Raw genomic sequence first — 25,819 nt, 5'->3', positions numbered from 1 at the left:
TCACCTAGCGACATATATCATGTGTGTGCAGATGTGAAGACAGACCAAGGTTGATCAAGCAAATCAACAAGAACATGGATAGACAGGTTTCTTGTTTCTCAGCCTTGATAGCAGAAGATCTTGTAGTTAGGAGAAGAGGGGTCCATCAAGTGTTCCCACCTTTTCTTTTTCTCATCGCCGGTACCATCCATACTGACTTGATTGCTGCTAGAACAAGATTGTGGATCTAGCGTCTCCGCTTCTTCTTCTTTCTTATCGCCAGTACCATCCATACTGGCTCGATTGCTGTTAGAATAAGATTGTGGATCTACCATTCCTATGAGCTTTCTTTTTTTATAGTTAGCTTTTGAAATAGGCTTGCCTAAGCCATTTTGTATATGACGTACTTTCCCTTTATTTAATAAAAAGAGAACTGCATTTTTACTTTATGAGTCTTTCCTTTTTTGTAATAATTGTTTCATGAATGGGTGTGTTGGTATTCTTCCTTCAAATAGGACTTAGAATTGATGCTGTTGATGGTAATGAAAAGTTGTCACCCTGACTTTATCAAAACTGACAGTGGCACCAGACCGCTAACTTTAAATAAGTTAACATGTAGGACTAATCAGGAAAATAACTGTGTGCTCTATACTACGAACAGTGCAATCATCCATTATATTGCATAGCACTCAAACCCTTACTTGAAAGAAGCCAATTGTAACTGCTATCTTTATACGTGAAAGTTTAAAATGTTACGCGTTCTATATCCCAGTAATGACACAAATGCTCACTTTTTCTATCATTTTGGCCACTACACAATTGTAGCTAACTAACTATTTTAAATTGGGGTGAGGAAGCAAAACCAATACCTATTAATAGCTTCTTTTTAGGAATGGCAACGGGTCGGGTTCGGGCCGGGTTTTTACATACCCGGACCCGACCCGTTTACTAACCGGGTTTTTTTCCAGGGCCCGGACCCGCCCTAGCCGGGCCCCGCGGGCCCCACGGGCCCCGTCCAGCAATCTCCCTTTAGGGCCCAATCTAAAGGCCCTAAACCTTGACCCAATTAAAAAAACAAAAAAAAAAAAAATTTCCAGGCTTCACATCAGAAATTACAAAATTACAAATCATAGCCAAGCCATTTTCATTAATGCATGGTAAGCTAGAAACAGATCACAGGACCTATGCTTTCATTTTCCACACTTCACATCACAAATCACCAAAAAAAAAAAAAAAAATTACAGAATTTATCAATTATCAAACCAAAAACAATACAACCCAACCCAATAACAGAAATCATATAAGAATTAGGAAATTAACCCAAAAAAAAATAAAATTGGAGAACGAACACAGAGAGGTGGACGTTGGCTTGGCAAACCTAGGAAATTTCACTCTCACGGTCTTACGGTGAGCAGTGACAGATCAGAGAGGGAGGAATGTTGGCTTGGTGTCGACGGCGGGGTGGACGTGCAAACGCATGGAGGAGGAGTGGCTGAGTGAGAGTGAGGCCGTGAGGGTGGGTGAGAGTGAGTGCTTGAGGGGGGCGACGACCATGCGGTGGGTGAGACCGTGAGACTGTGATAGTGATGGCTTGAGGGAGGCGACGACTGTGACTGTGAGGATGGATGAGAGTGAGAATGAAAGCTTGAGTGTGCTTCTATGAGGGTGAGGCGTTGTGAGGGAGGCGAGCTGGAGCTGCTGCTGAACAAATGAGGGGCTAGGGTTAGTTATAGCTCTATCTATATATATATATATATATATAGGGGCTTTTTTTGTAATTTTAATCGGGTTATATCCGGGTCGGGTTTCGGGTCGGGTTTCGGATTTTTTTTGATAAAACCCGGACCCGACCCGGACCCGCTTCGGGTTTTTTTTTAAAAACCCATACCCGACCCTATTTCTAATCGAATCGGGTAAAACCCGGCCCATTAGGGTCGGGCCGGGCCGGGTACCCGCGGGTCGGGCAAAAATTGCCATCCCTACTTCTTTTGTGTTCTACACTCCTTAGCATCCACTTTAAAACCACCTAAACAAAGCTAATATACATTATTAACCACTCCACCTTTATATATCCCCTTCCATTCCAATTATTTGCAAACCACTACTACCTACCTCTTTTCCTGTCTAAGTTTGGGTTAGTACATGCACATGAATATGGCTTTGAAAGGCATCAACGTTGCCATCCTTTGGCACTTTGCTTTGGTTCTTGTCATTGTTTTAGTCTCCATTCCTAATGTTAGTCTTGCTAAGAAAACAAAGATCATTGGGTTAAAAATGAATGCTATTGATAATTGCTGGAGATTGAACCCTGACTGGCGAAGGAACAGACACCAACTTGCCACATGCTCAGTGGGTTATGCTGGAAAGATGACCAACAACATTGGAAGGGGCCTCACACAATATGTAGTCATTGATCCTAGTGACAACCCAATAAATCCCAAACTGGTATTTCAAAGAAGCATGCACATTAGACTTGAGAAACCACTTCTCATTAGTAGTTTCACAACCATTGATGGTCGGGGTGCTAATGTTCACATTGTTGGTAATGCATGTTTGATGATCTATAAGGTATTTAATTCACACTTCAATTTTGTTTTGTTCAAATTTTCACAATTGCATAGGTGATATGTTATGATTATTGATTAACACACAATAAAAGCAATATCATTGATGATTTCACATAAAAATTACATTGTACTAGTTGTGAAATAAATTGTGATGGTTTTCTCCCTAACATTGTTCGTTACAATTAGATTTTTTTTTTTTTTTTTTTTTTGAGATGATCAAGTACTAAAATGTACCTTATATATCAACAGCGAAACAACATAGTCATTCATGGTCTTCAAGTCCACCATTGCCGATCCCAACCACCTAGCACAGTAATGGGTCCAGACTCAAAGATAGTTTCATTAAGTCAAGTTGATGGAGATGCAATCAGATTAGTTACTGCATCAAAGGTCTGGCTTGACCATAATACACTTTATGAGAGTGAGGATGGTCTACTTGATGTAACTCGGGGTTCTATAGATATCACCATCTCCAACAACTGGTTCAAAAATCAGGACAAGGTCATGCTTCTTGGACATGATGATGGGTACTTGCGTGACAAGAACATGAACAATCATTTTGGACCTAATTGCAACCAAAGGATGCCAAGGTAATTGATCCACCACATTCAAGGACTTGTAGGCATAAACCAATGATTATCAATCATAAATTTATGAAGTTGCTACGATAATATATTAAATCAGCTATCTAATGCACACAAATAAACTTTTCAAGATTCAATTTGGATATGCACATGTGTTGAACAACTTTTACCAGGGATGGATGCAATATGTTATAAGGGGAAGCATGAATCTTAGTGTCAAGAGTTAAGCCAACCTCTTCATTGCACCAAAATCAGGGAATAAAGTGGTAAAATTTCAATACTTCCATTATCTTTTAAGTAATAAAAATCCATTTTACCAGTACTAACACATACACAATGCATAATATTAATATTAACAGGTGACGTGAAGAAATGGTGAAAGAGGATTATGGAAATTCTACTCAGTGAATGATGTATTTGAAAATGAAGCTAGATTCATAGAAACAGGTGCAGGTGGGGTCCAGCCAAACTATAACCGTGAACAAGCTTTTCGAGTTGCAGATGCAAGAACAATGAAGTCATTGACAAAATCAGCAGGTGTTTTACGATGCACCCCACGGTCTAGATACTGAGGCAAAGAATTTGAAGAGTAAATGTGAATGATTTTCATCATTTTATTGCTCCCATCAAAGATCAATTGTTGTGTAGTTCCTATCAAAAAAACAAAATTTGTTGTACAGTTGTGAAGATCATATATACTGATGATATGAATATTTAGTGGGCATTTTCCAGTTGACGACATTTAAAAAAAAAAAAAATCTTTTAATTCATATAATGACACAAAAGATTACTATCTACCATGTAGCGCCTCCAAAAAATAGTGTTACTTGAGCCGTTGGGTATGGACATTTGTTTTTTTTGTATTTTTTAAGCTAATGAAAAAGAAACAGTAGTCTTGCTTGAACTATTGGGAATGCACATTTGTTTTTTAACTACAGAAAAAAAAAAAGTTTCACTTGAGCTGTTGGATATGCATAATTGCATATACACATCCAAATTCTATGACATTTGAGTGAAGCTTTTGGTTTATCGTGCACTTTTGTTTTAGAATCTCATCCTTTCTCTCATGTCTGTGTTTGTTTTTAAAATATAAATAAATAAATTCCATGACACAGCTAAAATGAGAACCGATTATCATTTGAGGAGCTGCTAGCTAAAAGAAAAACTTGTCCAAAAAAAGATTACTTGAAACTAGTTTGATATAGCATCAGCGTGACTAAAAAGTGTACAGCCTGCGTAGAACATTGAAAAAAAAAAAAAAAAAAATCAAATTTCCACCCTCAAATGGAAGAAACCCAAAATGGAAAATAAAATTGTAGGGACTAGGGAGGAAGATTTTTTGAGATTGATGGAAATAGGACGTTGGGTTAGTACATTGCATTGCGCGTTGTCAAAAGAAAAGTAAGAAAATTAAGCTGACATTATTATTGTTTTTGTCTTCATTTCAACTCCGAAGTCTTTACTTTCTTTGAAAAATGAAAAGACACGGGACAACTTTTTTTTTTTTTTTTTGGGTAAGGAGGATAATGCATTAACAACTAAAAGACCTCTGAACCAGAGGCAACAAACCGGCCATTCAATCCCTTTCCCACTACTTTTTCATTTCGTAACACACTGATTGGATCCCTGTCTCTAATTCAGTTTAGTCTTTTATCAATTTCCCAATCAAGAGAACAGATTCAAAGCATTTCAATTCATTCTTTTATCAATAATACAAAATTATAACCTTTCTAATTAAGAGCTTGTCCCATGTAATTTAGAGAATTTTTCTAAAATTTAATAACCATTTTGCTCAGGCACTGCAATTTGATTTCCAATGAGTTTTGTTTCCTCACTCGGAGCGAATTTTCATGCAACTACTTGCTAAGATTCCAAAACTAATTTCCTAGCAAAAAATTGAAAAAAAAAGGTGTTGATATTAATAATATTTATAATATATATGAATTACATTCTATTTACTTTATTTAAAAATGTGTTTTTTTAAAAGGTAAAAATGCATTAGTTGTATGTTAGCATGTTATAACTCACAAAACTTTTTATTCTCAAAAAAAAAAAAAAAAAACCCCACAAAACTAGATATCTTTAATTTAGTTTATCGGCTAATCCAACTCATTATACTTTTTTTTTTACCATGCAATTGGCTTTGTGATGTTACATTTTCCGTAATATTACATTATTGAAAAAAAAAAGAATATTAGGAATACAAAAAAAAGTCACAACACCTTCTTTTTTTTTTCTTTTTTGGGAGAAAGTCAACACCCTTATTTTTAGTTGTAGTCAATTATGGTATAATATTATATTATTCTAATTAATTTTATTTTAACCTATGATAAACTGAAACCTTGGTTGTTATAAAGATATTATGACATTTTGTTGTCGATGTAGAACAAATCATTGTAGAATGTTTCTCCAAAAAAAAAAAAAAAAATCATTTTAGAATTTCTCACATTAGTCTTTGGAAATTTTCTCTTTACCCTTTGCTATTTTATTTGCTTAAATCTATTTTTTAGCAAATAAATAAATAAATATTTTTTAAAGAAAAATTCTTAGTTTACAATATTGTATTATCATTCGTGAAATTTACATTGTTTCTAAAAAAAAATGTGTATAACATTACACATTTTTATGCAAATGTGTAAAATGTTGTACATATTTATTTAATCTACGATGTAAATCTTATGCATACAATGTAAACATAAAATTGTCATTTTTTTAAAAACAAAGCTAATTTTTTTTTTCTTCAGAGTTTTTGTCTCAAATTTTAGCAAATAAGTTAACAGGATGCCAAATTCACACACTATTCTTAATTTTTCATTTGCATTTGACATTGCTAATCCTTAGTCAAAACTCAAAAATGAAAGACGAAATAGCTTTTTTTTTTTCTTTTTTCTTTTTTTCCGAAATTAGAATAAAAGCTAAAAAGTAGGGCTAGTAGTGTTCTAATTTCTAATGGGGGTATGGTTTCTATCTAGTGGCTAGTGCCACTGGACATGTTGGATACGCGACACGTGTCCAAGACTGGACACATGTCGCGTATCCAACGCGTCTAGTGGCCACTGGCCACTGGACAGAAGCTGAGTCCTTTCTAATGCGCATTGTCAGAAAAAAGTAGGAGCACCATACCTTCATGTAAAAAAGGCAATGCAAAGACTCGTGGTACAGTGAAACTGTACTGCGTTTTTGTGTTTATTGATTACCTTCTTGGAAATTTCCCAGAACGTAAACCGAAGACGTGTTGTATACTGTTATGGATATAATTCACTCTATCATCAATTTCACAATCAATCGAACACAAATTCAAAACCCTGAACTTTGATAAATATTTTCTAAGTGTTTAGACTCCATAGATGTTGTCAAGCGTTTACTCTCGGTTTTGATAGATATTACCAAATGATTATCTTGAGCTTTGATGAATATTGCTATGGTTTTTTTGGGCATAGGCTTGATTTTCTATGTTCAACTTGAATAAGGCTGAACATAGAAAATCAAAAGTATAATTTATAGGAGTACTTAGTTAACATTATTGATCTTCAATGCCATTGTTGACTTGGGATGCCAATGGTTTTCCTTTTTTTTTTTTCTGTTTTTTTTTTTTCATCAAAGATCAATTGTTGTGTAGTTACTATCAAAATACAAAAATTGTTGTTCAGTTGTTAAGACCATATATACTAATATTTTGAATATTTAGTGGACATTTTCCATGTGAGGACATTTTTTTAAAAATTTATTTTAATTCATATAATGACCAAAAAAACTTATATACTTGGAAGCTATCTATTCCAAAAAATAGTTTTACTTGAGTGGTTAGGTATGCATATTTGCTTTTTTTTTTTGAATCTGAAACTGAATTTTCAATTGATCAAAAACAGAATAGGTACAGAGCAGAAACACCACAAACCAATAGCAGGACAGAGCACCAACATAGACCACAGACAGCAAAGCCAAAGAGAAGGAAAAACCAATAAAATAAAAACACTAGATCCCTTCTAGCCTACACAAGTTTGCTAGACTCTCAGGGACCTCACCAATCCATTTGCTTTCCTCTCCTGATCTTTTGGCTTGTTGAGCTAGCTCATGGGCTATTTTTGTTGCTGTTCGTGCAAATGTATCTAACTTCTGCATAATTAAAATAGTGTCCCTTGAGTTGTTGAGTATGTACACACATTCAAATTCCAAGAAATTTGAGTAGTGTTTGTGATGCACGATGTACATTTGTATTAGAACCTCATCTTCTCTCTTGTGAGTATATTTTTTAACTTAAATAAATAAATTCCATGACATGGGAACCAATTAACATCTGTGGAGCCGCTAGCTAAAAGAAAAACTTGTCCAAAAACAAGACTACTTGAAACAAGTTTGATCTAGCATGACTAAAAAAATGCAGCCTAAAAACAGTGATAGCGCGCAAAGGAAAAAAAAAAATAAAAAATTAAATGTTCCTCCTCAAATAGAAGAAACCCCCATGACAATGGAGAAGAAACACGAGAAGGCAATTAAAATTGTGGAAAGGAGGAAGAATTTCCCCGATTGATGGAAAATAAGACGTCACGGGTTCATTCATTGCATTGGGCATGGTCAAAAAAGTAATCTTCACTTTCCTTTAGAAAAATGAAAAGGCATGGCACTACTTGATCGAATGATTGGACCATGGAAACTAGTTGGAAGAAGGATTTTTATCTACATTTTTTCTTTTGGGTAAAACACGATTCATTAGACAAAACTAAAAAGGAAACAAGATCAGGACATATCCTATCAAAATTCCATTGAGGTCATCCTCATACATATCAATCATGTCCACCGGCGAACTATCAAATAAAGAAAAAGTCTGGCTGAATCCCATCCTAGCAAGTCTACTAGCACAACGGTTAACTTGACGGAAACAATGCTAGATTTTTATTTACTTTTCATACACGAAAGTCTCTTTTTCAATTTTTGTAATTTTTTAGAGGTACGAGTGAATAAAGGTCTAAAGCGCGTTGTTAGAAAAAAAAGTAGGAGCATTTTACTTTTGTGGAAAAACGCAAGACGCATGATACAGCCAGTGGAATTGTACTGCTGTTTTTTTTTTTTAATATTATTATTGTTTTATAAACAATTGTACTGCTTTTTTTTTTAATTATTATTTGAAAAATGTTAATAAGCATGTTAAAATTTCTCTTATTAGTTGTGTTAATAAAAAGGAAAAGAAAATAACTAAGAGCATTTCCAGCAGCTTCAGTAAATTTTTGTACTGTTTGGAGAATAAACAGTGACATTTAGATTTTACCTACCAACTTTTTCAAATACACTTTCAACAAATTCTCTATCTCATTTAAACATTATTTATTCATTCATTGTTTATTCTTTTTTTAATCATCATTTATTCTTTTTTTAACAATTATATTTTTTAATAAGAAGTGTTATGTTCACAACATTTTACGTAATACTTTCATAACAAAATTTATGTGAAAAGTTGTTACTAGTTCTAATTTGAACTCACCACTGAAATTATTTTTTTACTCGCTAATCTTAATTAATAACAATCTGTTACTTAAAATTTATTGTGAAAATATTGTAAAAATATTGTGGTAATATTTTACAATTAGGATTTTTTTTTTATATTATTTTTCTTCCAACCATTTCATTTTCATCCACATTTCCTTTCATTTTTTCTTTTTTCTTTTTCTTGTTTTTCTCCTCCACACAAGTGTCCAGCCCCCTTCTTTTTATTTTCTTTTTCACCTCATCAAGAACATTCCAGCATCTCTTTGCTTCACATCGGAGGAGAGAGAGAGAGAGAGAGAGAGAGAGAGAGAGAGAGAGAGAGAGAGAGAGAGAGAGAGGCTTGTCATCCTCTAGCCGCTCCAGCTACCGCTTCAGCACTGCTCCAGCCTCGCTCCAGCATCTCTACCGCCACTGGGTCAGATCAGCTTGTTCCTTCTTTTCTTTTCTTTTTTTCTTTTTTCATATTTACTTGTTCTGATTCAACTTTATTTTAAGAATTGGATTTTGTTTTGTGTTTGGATTAATTCTTTTGCTCATGAACATGTCTCTCTCTTTTCTCTTTTTTATTTATTTATTTATTTATTTCATTTGGTTTATGAGAAAAAAAAGAAGCAACGACAATAGAGTGAATGAGAGAATGAGAGGGGAAAAAAAAAAAAAGCAACGGAGAGAATGAGAGAGAAAGAAATCTGGAGAAGAGAGAAAGAATTAATGTAAAAAGTAGTTGGTATAATATTTTATTCAAGAAATTCAATAGACTTGATGGGCTACTGTTCATAAGCCAAAAAAAATTTTGGGTATGCATAATCCGCTGGAGTTGGTTTTTTTGCTCACATTCTCTATTATAGCTAATATTTTGGGCATGCATACACTGCTAGAGATGCTCGAAAAACATTGCCAAAAAAAATTACAAAAAATTGTCAAAAAAATAAAAAGCTACAAAAAGTTTTAAAAAAAATGTGCGAAAAGTTGTTAAAAAGCTACAACCCTTGTTATTTTATAAACAACAGTGTCTGTACTGCTTGGAACTTTCTTGGAAGGAAAACCGAAGACGTGTAGTATACTTTTTTTTAATTCACTCTATCATCAATTTTCCAATCAAACGAACAGATTCAAAACCTAATCAGAACCTCCACTTAAATTGCACGATTTCACTCATCTTTTATCATATATAATTCCCATTTCATCACATCTTTAATCTCTTACCTTTTCCTCCTCTTTTTACTTCTTAATCTTCTCATCCCAAAAAAAAGAAAAAATCTTCTCATCCCAATGGCTTTCTTGACCAACAAAAGAGCCTCCTCCTCCTCCTCCTCTTCTTCTTCCACTCACCAGAGCTATGACGTTTTCTTAAGCTTTAGAGGTGAAGATACCCGCTATGGTTTTACAAGCCATTTACATAAAGCTTTATGTGATCAAGGTTTTAACACCTTCATTGATGATGACCTTAAGAGAGGAGAAGAAATTTCAATAGAACTTCTTAAAATCATTGAATCATCCACTGTTTCAATCATCGTGTTATCTAAAAACTATGCTTCTTCTACTTGGTGTTTGGATGAACTTGTCAAGATTCTTGAGTGTAGTCAAAAGGTTTTCCCTGTTTTTTACAATATAGATCCATCAGAAGTACGTAAACAAAAGGGTGAGTTTGGAGTAGCTTTAACAAAACATGAAGAAATATTCAAAGATGATATTGACAGGGTGCAGAATTGGAGGATATCACTAAATAAAGTTGGTAGTTTGTGTGGAAGGCACTATAAGAATGGGTATGTATTTCATTACTTTATTTTTTTTGTTGCTAAATGGTATGTATTTCAGTTCTTGTCTTATGCTTTCATGAGTTTCATGATTCTAATGGTTTGTTATAATTAAAAATTATCTCTTAACATAATTCTTTTATTAGTTAAAATTTTAATTAAATTATTTACAAATAGAGTAAAACAATCACTCAAGGAAGAACTTAATTATTTTCTTGTTCCTAAACTTCATTAAGACAATATTCAAAGTGAAAACTATGTGGCTGCCGTCTAGGATCACATTATTGAGAGGTAATATTTATTTTTTTAGTCTCAAATCTTTGAGTCTTTCTAAGAAAAAAGTATCTAATGTATCACGTACATGTAACATCTCTCTTACAAAAATGTCATCAGAAAGTTCATAGCCCAAAACCCAACCTAGTACTATTGAGGCCCATGAGTAGCTCACTAGCCCAATTGATTTGACTGTGGGCTGATTTTTCTGTCAATGGGTGTGCACTTGGCCCACCAATGAGGCCCAGAAGCCTAAACTGTTAGCCTGACCCACGACCAAATATTTATATGATTTATTTATTTATATTTTTTTTGGAGGGGGGTGGTTTGGTACTTATGACATAAGATAGGAGAGAATCCTAAAACCACTTGTCCAGTAGGATACTTAAGTGGTTATGCATTATATATATTGTAATTTGAATTTATATATATAAATATATATATATATATATATATTTTGTAATTTGAATTTTTTTAAATGGACATTTATCATTGGTTGTAAAATGTATGTGAAGAGTTTATATATTTATATATATATATATATATATATATTTGACATGTACAAATGGATTGAAAACTACAAATGATAGACGCGTGTAGGTGCCAACATGGTTGGATATTCAAATTTTGTAGTTATACGATATTTTTCTTATCCTAATAGGAATAATGAACACATCAATACATAAATTATTAATTTTACAGTCTAGGAAATAAATATAATAATCTTCAAATCCAATAAATCCGCAAATGAAAAAAAATAAAATGCGTACATATTATGTGCATGAAACATTAAATAAAGTTTTTTTTTTAGAAAGAAACATTAAATAAAGTTAAATCATCAATAAGAAGAAATAAATATATAGAGAGCTTGAAGAATAAAATATAATATATTAGGCAAAATAAAGTAAATAATTTATAATAAAATCTAAATGATTAACTGTGGGGGTCAAAGAATTTGGCAACCTCGACCCACCTTATACTAAGCCCAAGACCCATGCCGAAGAGGAAGAAATGCCCGAGGATGAACGAAGAAAGCCCAAATTGCCAAGAAACATTGCCGAGGACAACCCTGTCCTCGGCCAACTGAGATCCTAGAAGGGAAGAATGGCACGCCATTGAAGGCAGCCTCCCAGAGCAACCTAAGAAAAAGGACAAGTACAGTAAGACATCTAGGGTAGCATGGTGGAGTAATTCAAGGAGAAACTGTCATCTCCACATTAAATACCCGCAAGTAATGTTTTGGCCGCATTAATGAAGAAATGACCCTTGAACGGTGCTGTCTTGGTTGCTGCAACGCACAGAAGGTCTAGGAAGGTAGCTGATGGGACAAGCACTCGAGTAGTGACCTGCATGATCAACAGATGGAGGGCCAAGATCAACTGGAAGGGGGTATATAATGTGAGAAATCCTCCAGTAAGGGGGGGTGGGGGAAGAAAAAGAGGAAAAAAGAGAAAACATAGGAGTAATTTGTATGATCTTTAGAACCTTTGTAACAAAGCACCGAAAAAATAATAAGAACAACAAGCTCCTCGGATGAGAGCTGAGTACAAAATTTCACACTTCAGTCCACGTCCTTGCCATTTGATCCACTCATAACCATGTCCAGGTGTTGTAATCCTCACTAAGGCCCAGTTCTTAAACCCATTATCTATAAATTTATTGTATTGGGCTAGTTGGGCCTGAGTCCATTCATCTAATAGAAGAAGTGCTCAAACCAAGTTCCTACAATTGGCATCGTCTGTGGGAAAAACTTGTGTATTAGTAAGGGCAACAACTAAGCATGGTAGGATTAGGCCCTCATCAAGCAGGCTCCCGTCAGCCTGAATCGGATAGATCCCAACAACAGGGTAACTTTCCCAACCCTGAGCATAATCGAAATGAAGAAAATGGAAGATTTCAAGAGGGAAGTGTGCACACCACTCAAACTAGCAGAAGCCACTCTCGTATGGGCAGTCATGTGCTTCAGAGACAAAATAACAACTAGGCCATGCAATTAGAAGAAGTTAGGAGTCACGTACCCTAGAGACAGAATGATAAGCAGGCCATGCAGCGAGAGATAGATGACTTGAAGAGAAAGCTACGCCATGCGCAATGAAGGCGATCTCATCCTAGCCCTGACATGCCCTCCAATGATGAAAGCAATGATGACTATAAGCAAAGATCGAGAACTCCTCCGAGCGAGACCTTCTCTCATGAAAAAGAGCACTACCAGAGGCGCAAACGTAAAAGCCCATCTCCTAAAGGCTTGAGAAACGATGCCATGAGTAGGGCACTGGATTAACTTTCCAAATCACCTTTCACGCGCCACATAGAAGGGGCTACATTTCCATGACGATTCCAGCAGCCAACCTTCACCATTTATAACGGCAAAATAGACCCCGTGGAGCATGTGAGTCAGTTTAACCAAAGAATGGCTGTCCATTCTAAAAACGAGGTGCTGATGTGCAAGGTTTTCCCATCTAGCTTGGGACCAGTGGCGATGAGGTGGTTCAACAGCTTAAAGATGAATTCCATAGATTCGTATAGGTAGCTAACCCAAGTCTTTGGCTCCTGTTTCGTTATAAACAACAGAGCTCCTCGGCCCTTGAGTGCATTATTGTCGTTAACCATGCATGATGGAGAAACTCTAAAGGCCTACTCGGACAGATATTGGGAGATGTATAATGAAATGGATGACAATTTTGACGATGTCGCCATCAACACCTTCAAAAATAGTCTTCCAGCTAAGCACAGCTTGAGGAAGTCTTTAACTAGCAAGCCCGCTACCAGTGTGTGCCAACTGATGGATCGAATCGATAAGTATAAACAAGTAGAGGAAGACCAGCGCAAGGGAAAAGAGAAGGTTATCCCTCAAGAGAGGAGGGATTTCAGGTCAGACCGATATAACAGCAACCACCCAATGAGAGATTTCTTAGGGCAATTCGGAGCAACCAACACACAGACTGTCGATACTGTATTCTGAGAACCAGTACATCGGGTGTTGGAGAAAATCAAGAACAAGCCATACTTTAAGTGGCCGAATAAGATGGCGGGAGAGTCCACGAGGCGTAATCAGAACTTTTATTGCCAATACCACCAGGACCACAGATATACCACGGAGAACTGTAGAAACCTCTGGAACTATTTGGACTAGCTAGTTCGAGAAGGAAAGCTGAAGCACCTTTTGCATTATTCCAGTGGTCATCAAGGTCAAACCCATCAGGAACCCCAGAGAGATACTGTCCTAAGGCCACCCCTAGGGATGATCAATGTAATCTCAGCTGCGTCAAGAAGAACAGGCACGCACCCTTCACGAGTGTTTTCTATGGCTCAGTGGCCTGCTGAGGTGTAACGCCCCAAACCCATATCAAGGATTTAGATGCACAACTTGTCTTAGAAATACTCAACAATAATATAATGGAACAGAGCGTAATTAAATATCCACAAATAAACTTCAAATAATCAAAATCTTTCCTATGAAATCCATAAAACAAAAACTTTAACAATAAAGTCTCCAAATACAATCTCAAAGAGTTCCACAAATGCCAAAATTACTTTCCTAAGAAAATATACTAAAACAATCCCTCAACTAACATAGCTCCAAAAGAAGTCTTCAATCTATGTCTCCAATGATCTACCACCAAAGATATTCCACTGCTCTGATCTGAAAGGGTGGAGAAAGGGGGGTGAGCTAGAAGCCCAATAAGAGACAACATAACATGAGGATGTCTTTCAAAACAAAACATTAGTATCATTAACAAAATATAGTCTTTACAAAACATTTATCATAATATTGTAATCAGTAAATAAAATAGTAACCACTTTAATTGGCCAAAATACACTAGATAGGTAGAAACAATTTAATATAGTAATAAACAATTTTTCCACTTGTAACAGCCAATGACAATAAAACAATAGTTTGATGTGGAAAACATTAAACATTAGCCAGACAAAGACATAAGCTGCTAAACACTCGGTGGGTGATTCCCATGGGGAACAATAACACTACCCTCAAAGAGGCAACACTGGCTCCAAAGAGCAAACGATAACACTACACCACACCACAATAACACTACATCGCAATAACACTACATCGGCCGAAGACCAACACTTAACCCTGTGTTGGCAAAGGTTGCAGACTGTCTAGCTGACTATGTGAAAACATTCTTATTTTATTACAATATTGTCAATACCAATCATATATCTTATAACAAATATTTTCTCAAAAATATAGTTTTGAGTCATTCTTAACACATACAATTTCAAGGTAACACTTAAGAAATAATAAAATTCAGGTATGTGTACAAAACATTGATAATAGTATAAGTTTTTGGAAACTTCACTTTTGCAATTATGTATATATAAATATATTTTTACCATAAATATATATAGATATAAACGTCCTGAGAGACGTCATGTTCTGAAGTCCATTTACCTCTAGTTGCTAATACTCGTAGTCTAGATCCAAAATCAAATGAGCTTTTCCTCCACACCTAAAAGTAAAGGAGTAACATAATTATATAACTAATCCACCTTGACGTATACCAAAAGGATGTAAGGGACACTTCCTAAAAATTTTATGCTTATAGATCATATTATCCCACCTTACATATACATGGCATCCAATAAGATTCCTACCCGTAAGACATAGGAAGGATGCTATAGGTTTACAAATTTATTTCTACCCATAGGACCTAGTAACCTGTATCATGCAATGACAAAATCTAGAAACTTGAAACAATTATATAAAAAACAAAAGTTATGAAGCTAGCACCACCACCCATATACGTAAATCCCAACAACAAAACATCTACTAGCTTAACCTATGTAGGATGTGATGCTACTCCACGTACAAATATGAGGATATAATTCAAAATCAAATAAAATAATCCAAGTCTAAAATACACTTCCATGATAACTTCCATTCCTAAGCAACTGTTAGTATCATTCCAATATTTTCAAGCAGCCTAGAGATGAAGCTTCCTTAATAAAATATGTTATCATTAAGGCGTGCATATATTGATGTTTACCTCAGTATAACGAATTTGCTGGTTGCCCCTAGCAGTTCCACGGCCTTGTATCCCTTCAATTTTGAGAAACCCTAATTCTCTTCTCTTAGTCTTTTATACGCTAACCACTCTCCCTTTCACGTGATTGACTTAAAAGACCCAGTATATAAACCTCTAAAATAACACTCCAATTCAGTCTAGGAAGATCAATCTGACTCCAATTAGTACTCTTAAATAACACTCCTACTTGGGCTAAAACTCTAAAGAATTCCAATAATACTTAAACTCCTAACCCAAATAGGTTTTAGTCTCTTATCCTAGTCCTAAAACAATAAGGAGACTAAAAGTTAAATATGAATAATCCACACAAAATAACTATACACGTTAGCCCCTTTTTTTTTTGTTTTTAATATAAAATAATGTCACTATGAAAATAAATTAAATAATTCATCAATTTCACTTTAGAAGCAATAAAATTAAATTTAAGTGAGGCGGGTGTTACATTCTCCCCCTCTTATAAAATTTTCGTCCTCGAAAATTCAAACATACCTCAATTTACTAGTGCTTCAATCTTAGTAGGGTCCACTGTAATTCCATCTCTAAAGATCATATGTCCTAAGAACACCACTTTATTCAACTAGCACTCACACTTTCTCAATTTAGCATGCAACCTCTTGTCTCTTAAAATTTGCAAAACAATCCTCAAAAATATCACTTAATCTGACCAAATGTCACTTCTTAAACTTAGCATATATATATATATATATATATTTTTTTTTTTTAACAAAAGCGCCCCAAGGAAAGTACACTAGGCCGTAAAACTCAAAGCAACATGAAATGCTCCCAACCAATCCATATTATATTGTCTATAACCACACAATAATTACATAGACTCAACAACCATTGTTTCACTTCATAAGAGAACAATAAGGAGATGGTACCTGACTTAGATTCCTCAACACCTTGCCCAGTAATGGCAAACACTCTTCCTTGGATTTTTGGCCTATGATTTATATCATTAGGCTCAGCCCTTGGCTCACTCTTCAGATCTGGGCAATCTTTGATAAAGTGTCCAATTTTGCCGCATTTAAAACATGCTCTTGACTCCAAATAGCATGTTCCACCATGAGCCTTTCCACATCTTGGACAAGTCTTATGTGCCTTCTTGTTTGAATTGGGCACCCCTTGCTTCTTGAATGAAATTTCACTAGACTTTCCCTTAAGAAAATTACTTTGATTTGGATCCTTCTCTTGATCATTAGCCTTTGAAAGACGATTGCAATTTCTCTCAGCTATGAGAGCTCGATCTACCACCTCTGCATATGTTTCCAATTTGAACATGGAAACCGGTCCCTGAATTTCCTCCCTTAAACCCCTTTCAAAATGCCTAGCCTTCCTTGCTTCTGTGTCAACCATGTGTGGACCAAAGCGGGATAATTCAGCAAATTTCCGCTCATACTCATACACTGATTGAGTACCTTGTGCTATGCGAATAAACTCAGCTTCCTTTTGGACCATTAAACTATTAGGAAAATACCTCCTACGAAAGAGCTCAATAAAATGCTTCCAAGTTATAAATTCTCTCCCATGTGTCCTCTCTGTGGACTCCCACCATTCCAATGCATCACCTTTCAAAACAAAAACAGAAAGGATAACTCGTTGCCCATCACTAACCTCCATTGCCCTAAAGAGTCTTTCTATCTCCTTAAGCCAGTTGTCAGCCTCTATTGGATCCTTTGTACCCTTGAAAGTAGGAGGGTCAAGCTTTCTAAACTTCTCTAAAGCACAAGTTGGATTGGTGGCTCCTACTTGATGTTGCACTATATTGGTTAAACCCCCAGTGGCTTCAATAATAGCTTGAAGATTAGTGGTTCCCTCAGCATTCGATTGACCATTCCCTGTGTTCCTCCTTGGTGGAGCCATCTCTCTAAGCAATACATCAAAATATCATAAGTACAGATTTTAAATATCCTTGAAGGTAACCAACAGACAAATAGTGCAACAATCATTCGTACACGCTCCTAAAAAAAAAAACACTATGAAAGGTCAAATAATTCTAACATTAAAATTCCTAATGATCACACTCTTGTTCCAAAATAATCTTAATATTAAACCTATAAGTCTACAGAATCATAAACCTGGCTCTGATACCATATGTAACGACCCAAGGAAAAGCGCTAGCCACATCTACGCTATACCTCAAAAGGACTAGTCACAATTGAGGCTCCTTGTAGTTGTTAATAAAGCCCAGTTCAACCCAGTAAATACCCGATGTGGGACTCATCACACACCCACACACATCACACAATCAATCAAATTGGGGTATCACAATATAAGTTGGTTTTCCTTGAAAATTTCATCTAAAAAGACTCAGACTCAGAGCCGGCCCAGTAATCCTGTGTGGGCTCAGAGACACTACCCCACAAAGTGGGTTCTAACGAGGACGTTAGGGATTTAAGTGGGGGAGATTGTGATACCCCAATTTGATTGATTGTGTGATGTGTGTGGGTGTGTGATAAGTCCCACATCGGGTATTTACTGGGTTGAACTGGGCTTTATTAACAACTACAAGGAACCTCAATTGTGACTAGTCCTTTTGAGGTATAGCGCAGATGTGGCTAGCGCTTTTCCTTGGGTCGTTACACGAGGAATCCCAGCCAGAGCAGAAGAAGGCCAGAATGAATTTTCGCCCAACCTTAAGTTTTTCAGAAGAAGACAAGATCGAAACCACCCAACCCTATGACGATGCACTATTGATCACTCTCAAAATCGGGGACTACGATGTGAAAGGGGTGATGGTGGATGGTGGCAGTGGGGTCGAGGTTATGTAACCCGACCTCTACAAGGGGCTGAGGTTAAAACCGGAAGATTTGATGCTTTATGACTCTCCTTTGATGAGTTTCGACAGGAAGCTTATTATTCCAAAGGGCATGATTAGGCTACCCATCCAGACCGGCCCAGAGATAGTGGAGTTGAACTTTATCGTAGTGGACAAGTACTCTCCCTATACAGCCATCGTCGATAGGCCCTGGCTCTATATCTTGGGGGCTGTTGCCTCCTCCTTGCATCAGAAGGTAAAATTCTCGTCAGGGGACCAGGTTCTCGAAATCTGTGGTTGCCAAACCACGGCAAGGCAGTGTGTGCCATCTCATATCGACTCGATGTAAATCCTCGACCTCTACTGAAAAGAACTTATAGCAATCAAAGGCCCCGGTGTCGCCTCCTGATACAGCTGCCGAGGAGGCAAAATGCGAGGATTTAAAGAAGGTGGTCATTGGTGATGATACAGAGAAGTTCTTTCGGGTAGGGGCTCAGTTGCCTTTTCAGGAGAAGGAGGAGTTAATTGAGTTTCTCAAAAGAAATATTGATGTATTTGCATGGGATGCCTGCGATACTCCCGGGATTGATCCAGCCTTTATCTGTCACCACCTCAATATCAACCCATCCATCACTCCCAAGAAGCAGCTACCTCGTCGCTCATCAAGAGAGCATGCCGATGCGATTAGGGACGAAGTGGCAAAGTTTAGGCTTGCAAGGTCTATCAAAGAGGTTTTTTACCCCGAATGGTTGGCCAACACCGTGGTGGTAAAAAAGAAAAGTGGAAAATGGCAGGTTTGTGTAGACTTCACGGACCTAAATAAAGCATGCCCAAAAGACCCGTTCCCCATGCCTCGGATAGACCAGCTGGTGGACGCAACAGTGGGTCATCCTTGGATGAGCTTCTTGGATGCCTTTCAAGGCTATCATCAAATACCACTAGCCCTGGAGGATCAGGAGAAGACAGCCTTCGTGACACCTACCGGGAACCACCTCTACAAGGTAATGTCGTTCAGTTTGAAGAACGCAAGGTCTACTTATCAAAGGATGATGACGAGAATGTTCGAGCCGCAGTTAGGCAAGAGTATCGAAATCTATATTGATGACATGGTGGTAAAGAGTAAAGTGGTGTCCGAGCATTTAGGAGACCTCGGCAGCACCTTTGATGTCATAAGGAAGCACAAACTACGCCTAAATGCTTCCAAATGCTCATTTGGCGTGGGATCAGGCAAGTTTTTAGGCTACATGGTCACTCATAGGGGAATTGAGGTTAACCCTGACCAGATCAAGGCTATTAATGATTTAAAACTACCAAAAAATGCCAAGGAGGTCCAAAAGCTTACTAGAATGATCGTAGCCCTGAATTGATTCATTTCTAGGTCAGCAGATAAATGCAGACCATTCTATCTCTTGATCAACAAGTGGAAAGGATTTGAGTGGTCTGAGGACTGTATTGTGGCCTTCCAACAACTCAAGGAATACCTATCCCGGCCACCCATCATGTCTGATTCTGAGGCCAATGAAGTCCTATACGCATATATTGCTGTTGTCCCTCATGCTGTGAGCTTGATGCTAATACGGGATGACAATGGCCTTCAAAAGCCAATCTATTACATGAGCAAGTCACTTCACGAAGCCGAGGTCAGATACTTACCCTTGGAGAAAGCCATACTAGCTATGGTCCATGCTACGCGAAAAATTCCTCATTATTTCCAAGCCCACACAATGGTTGTTCTAACCCAACTACCCTAAAAGTCCATACTTCGGACTGCTGATTATACTGGAAGGATTGCCATATGGGGCACAATTCTGGGAGCTTTTGACATCAAGTATATGCCTCGGACCTCCATAAAGGGCCAGGTCCTAGATGACTTGGTGGTCGAATTTGCTGAACCACCAGTAGAAATAGTAGCAGAGGAGTGAAACATGGATGGAAAATTGGTTGGGGCAATCTCTATGCCAAGACCCCCATGTTGGAAAGTATACGTTGATGGCGCAGCAAATCAAAGGGGGTCTGGAGTGGGGCTAGTCCTAGTATCTCCTGAGAAGACTATCATAGAGAAATCCCTGAGACTTTGGTTTCTGGCCACGAATAACGAAGCCAAATATGAGGCCTTGTTACAAGGAATGGCCATGGTATAGAAAATGGGAGGAAAAGCAATAGAGATGTTCTCGGACTCGAGATTGGTAGTGGGCCAGGTAAAGGGAAAGTTGGAAGCCAGAGATGCGAGGATGCAAGAGTACTTAAGCCAGGTCAAACGCTTGCAATCAGACTTCGATCTTTTTAGCCTGTCACATGTCTCCAGAAGCAGAAACACCCATGCAGATTCATTGGCCATGCTTGCTACCTCCTCGGTAGGGGGTCTACCTCGAATTATTCTTGTCGAGCATCTAGATAGAACAAATAAGGTTGCAACAGGCATGGTCCATATCCCTGAGGTTAGAGTGGGTCCTAGCAGGATGGACCCTATAGTGAGGTTCCTCAAAGATGATATCCTGCCCGAGGAGAAGTCAGAGGATGAAAAAATACGAAGAAACACTCCTCAATTCTGGTTGTTCGAGGACCACAAATTGTATAAGCGCTCCTATTCTGGGCCGTATTTACTGTGTATTCACCTTGAAGCATTAGAATCACTACTTGAAGAGCTGCACAAAGGGATCTGTGGGAGTCACACAGGAGGAAGATCTCTGTCGCACAAAGCCATTACCCAGGGATATTAGTGGCCGAGGATGCAAAAGGAAGCCCTAGAATATGTTAAGAAATGTGACCAGTGCCAAAGGTTTATCCCAAATATTCATTAACCAGGAGGGGTCCTCAACCTTTTGTCCAGTCCGTGGCCGTTTGCCCAGTAGGGCCTGGATATTGTAGGCCCTTTCCCCAAGGCAGCAGGAAATAAGAGATATCTATTGGTCGGCACAGATTACTTCACCAAATGGGTCGAAGTTGAACCATTGGCTAACATCAAAGATGTGGATTTTAAGAAATTCATTCGGAGAAACATTGTTACACGATTCGGGGTCCCTCGCACCCTCAATTCAGATAATGGACTCAAATTTGACAGCAAAGCCTTCAGAAGATACTGCTGCGAACTAGGGATCACTAACAGGTACTCAACTGCAGCTTATCCTCGGGGAAATGGACAGGCCGAGGCTGTCAACAAGGTCATAGTCAACGGGTTTAAGAAGAGACTGGATGATGCCAAGGGAAGATGGGTAGAAGAGCTGCTACACATCTTATGGACTTACTGAACTACACCACGGCGGTCAACAGGGGAGACACATTTCGCCATGACCTATGGGGCCGAGGCGGTTATCCCTCTAGAGGTAAGCTTCCCAACGCTGAGGACGAGCTCCTTCACTCCAAGCAATAACGATGAATTACTAGGGAAGAGCCTAGATCTGATCGATAAACGAAGAGAAAAGGCAGTGATCTAGTCGGCCTGTTACCACCAGAAGCTCAAGCAGGGATATGACGCCAATGTGAAGCTAAGACCATTAGCACCAGGGGACCTAGTGTTGAGGAAAGTTGTAGGTGCTGACAAGAACCCATCTTGGGGAAAGCTGATACCCAATTGGGAAGGACCATACCGAATTACTTCAGTAGCAGGAATAGGTGCATACTACTTAGAAGACTTGGATGAAAAAGCTGTACCTCATCCATGGAATGTAAATAACGTAAGAAGGTATTATTATTAACAAAAACATTTCTCTAATTCAAATTTTAAGTCCGTTATGATTATATGTCTTATATCTTGGCAACCATCTAAGTACTAGACAGAACCAAGGTCTTGCATGGTCCTCGGACTCAAACCTATGGGGAAACTAGTTACTTCAAGAAAAATCTAAGTACTCGACAGAACCAAGGTCTTGCATGGTCCTCAGACTCAAACTTATGGGGAAACTAGTTACTTCCAGAAAAATCTAAGTACTAGATAGAACCAAGGTCTTGCGTGGTCCTCAGACTCAAACCTATGGGGAAACTAGTTACTTCCAGAAAAATCTAAGTACTAGACAGAACTGAGATCTTGCATGGTCCTCGAACTCAAACCTATAGGGAAACTAGTTACTTCAAGAAAAATCTAAGTACTAGATAGAACCAAGGTCTTGCATGGTCTTCGGACTCAAACCTATGGGGAAACTAGTTACTTCCAGAAAATCTAAGTATTAGACAAAACCATGGTCTTGCATGGTCCTCGAACTCAAACCTATGGAGAAACTAGTTACTTCAAGAAAAATCTAAGTACTAGACAAAACCAAGGTCTTGTATGGTCCTCGGACTCAAACCTATGGGAAACTAACTACTTCCAGCAAGAGCTTAAGTGGCAGGTAGAATCCAAATGTTGGGCGGATCCTCAGACCACAACCTTTGAAGAAATTAGCAAGATCAAACATTCATGCAAGTTGCGAATATTGCCTAAGTACATGCTCGGTACCTCGGATCATATACTCGGCCCCCACCCCCTAATAATGTGAGCAAACGCAAACTAAGTGTCCCCTTAATGCCGGTGAGTTAGAATTTAAAGGTCTAATTTCAAATATGGTATGTACATAACTATTTTTACCCATTAGGACAACCAACTCATGAGACACGAGATTCACACTAATAATAATAATAATAACAATAAACACATAATGTAAAAGAAGGAATTTCATATATTTAACCTAAAGGTCTGATTATAATGATTCCAATGTTCAAAAAAAAAAAAAGGGAGGGGGGTAAAACTAAAACAGAAGCTAGCCAAGATGACCTATTTCTTCAGTTTTATCCTGATTCCATCTTGGAGCCCTTATTTGGGGGAACAGTTTGAAGGGGCTGAACTAAGAGAGCTGACTCCTCGGCATGAGAGGCCTGAGTATCAGCTGCAGACTCCGCAGTCTTCTGGGATGCTTCAGGGTTCGAGCCTTCATTTGTTTCGGTCGCCCCAGAAAGCTCACTCTCCTTGGCTGGCTCATCAGGAGCGGTTATGGCCAGAGCAGCTTTAGGCCGAACAGTCTCAGCCTCTTCAGGAGCAACCTCAGCCTCAGAGCTAGCGGGGCAGCTTCCCGGATGGCAGGAGGGTAGTATACATTCTCCACCTTCCACAGATCGGATGAAGCCTCAACCCCAGCTTATTTAAGGGCTTCATTCCAAACCTGGGAATAGTAGAGCCTGCATGCCCCAGGTACTTGAGCCTTGAGAGTGGCCTGGGTCTCAGCCACTCCCAAGGCATAAGCCTCCTCCTCGGCTTTCTCTTTGGAGCTCTCGGCCTCCATCCTGGCAAAATCCGCCTCTGCCTTAGCCCTCAAGGCTTTATCCCTGGCCCACTCCGTGACGTTCTTGGCCCCCTCTGCCTCGGCCAGCTTCTTATTTAGATCAGTGATTTGCTCCTTGGCAATCTTCAGTTGATCCTCAGTCTCAAGTAGGCGCCTCGTCTGGCTTTCGGCCTGCTTTTAAGCGCTAGCTAGGCCTGATTCAGCACTATCTCTGGCCCTTGTCATCTCCTTTAGATCCTCCCTTACTTTCAAGAGATCGGCCTTGGAGTTTTTAAGGGTCCGCATAGCATTTAAGCGCTTGTCACGCTCGAGCTCCAGGGACCTGCTTTGTTCCTTAGCATCTTATTCTAATCTATAAGTGGCCTGGACAACCCACCAATTGAAACAAGCACACGATAAGTTGGAAATCGAGGAACAAAAATCAATGGAGTCACAAGTGTTAGAAGTCTTACCATGCCCAAGTACCTCTTGATACTGAGAAAGACCTCTTGCCTCCTCAAATTCCCCAGCTTGGCTATATCGGCAGGAAGTAGCAGGGACCTCTCCAACGCGTTGGCCACATAGGTGCCTTCACCCTCTTGAAAGTCCCTGAGGGAGGTGTTGTCCATCAAAGGCTCCCCGTGGAGTATTGGGGCGGGAAGCCAGGCCTGGGGCTCAAACTGGGTGGTGACTTCTTTTTCTTAGCCCTGGTGCCCGATTTTTAATTGTTTTGAAGCACGTAAGGCTTCATCTTCCTCCTAAGAGGAGCAAGATTTCCCCCCATCCATGGGTTCTTTGCCTTTGGAAGCCCTCTTCCTTTTCGGATCGGTAGGCTCGGGCCGAGGAGGCAGAGTTGAGTCAAGAGGAGGAGAAAGTCTAGATCGTGGAGATGATGGCTATGATTGGGTGGAAGATGACCTGGTCTAAGCAGGCTGAGGCTGGGGTGGAGGAAGAGGAAGCTTGGATTGTGGCTTCCCCGGCGCGTCCTTCCTCCGTTGGCCTTCAATTAGGTCGAGTAAGTTGGTTGAAGGTTTTCTCTTAAAACTCATTTCAGCTTGAGAAGAAACCCCTACTGATAAGAGATCCACTTCAGTCAAACTGGGGTCACCTAAGTCACCAGAGGGATCCTCGGACAGACTAACTTGGCCGAATACACCAAATTCATCCTCGGGCGGACCCAAATCAGTGACCTCTTCTTTGCTTTCTACTCTTCCTCCCTCGGCCTCTGCAGCTTGATGGGATGAAGACGGGCCTACCAATGGAATGCCTTCTGGGACAGGAGATCCTTCGGGAAGCAAGAACCCGTGTTCTACTACAATGATTCTGTGAAGTTGAGGATCTTTAGCTCTGATCACGTAGTTCGGAGCCGAGAAAGATTTCTGGATGGGATCGTACCCGAGGATCTTGTGAGCGGCTCTGACTTGGTTGTCAGCTTCGTTTACAAAGACCTCCGCCTTAAGAATGGTTTCCAAATCCTCTCGGTTGACCAAGTGAAAGTGTCGTTCAAAGGCGTGTGGATCTACAAAAAGAAAGCATATTCATATTAGCAACCGAACAATGCAAACTATGATAGCACAAAAGATTAACCCTCTCCTACTCTGAATACCCACCTAGTTCCCCCTTCTCTATTGGACAATGAAGGCCATCGTGCCGCTCCCTAGACACAATGAGAAAGTCCTTATTTAACCCCTTGCTGGTCTTGAGGAGGCACTGAATAAGCCGAACCTTATCATCCCTCATCTTCATATAATAGGATTTACCATTTAGGTGTTGGAGGTTGTAGCACCAGTTTACGTCATGATGGGTTAACCTCAACCCCATTTTCTCGTTTAAGGTGTCCACACAACCCAGGATCCTAAACTCGTTGGCGACGCACTGGGTGGGAGCTAATTGGAAATGCCTAAGGTAATCCCTCATCATCGGCCTCATAGGGATTCTCATATCACCTTCTATGAAGGCGATTATGGGAATCACTACTTCAACCTCTTACCTCCTAAAATGCCACTCCCCTTCTTCACAGTACCTCAAACCTACATCATGGGGTATTTTATAATCGACGACGAATTTTTCCATTGCCCCTTCGGACTCAACTAACTTTTTTAACTTACCCATCCCTAGAACGGCTAAAAGACTCAGGG

The 25,819-nt window shown here is 38.8% G+C and overlaps 1 protein-coding gene and 1 pseudogene across 11 annotated transcripts in view; both read left to right on the top strand.

The window, feature by feature from the left end:
- Nucleotides 1–25,819, top strand: part of LOC126710519 (disease resistance protein RUN1-like) — a 105,753-nt gene that overhangs the window by 24,268 nt on the left and 55,666 nt on the right. The gene's annotated exons all lie outside the window — the stretch shown is intronic.
- LOC126710109 (probable pectate lyase 16) lies at nucleotides 2,164–3,702 on the top strand (annotated as a pseudogene).

This window comes from Quercus robur, chromosome 12 (genome assembly GCF_932294415.1).
Source record: "Quercus robur chromosome 12, dhQueRobu3.1, whole genome shotgun sequence".
Lineage (NCBI taxonomy): Eukaryota > Viridiplantae > Streptophyta > Magnoliopsida > Fagales > Fagaceae > Quercus > Quercus robur.
The sequence above is the reverse complement of the archived record's forward strand: the minus strand, read 5'-3'. Positions and strand labels throughout refer to the sequence as shown.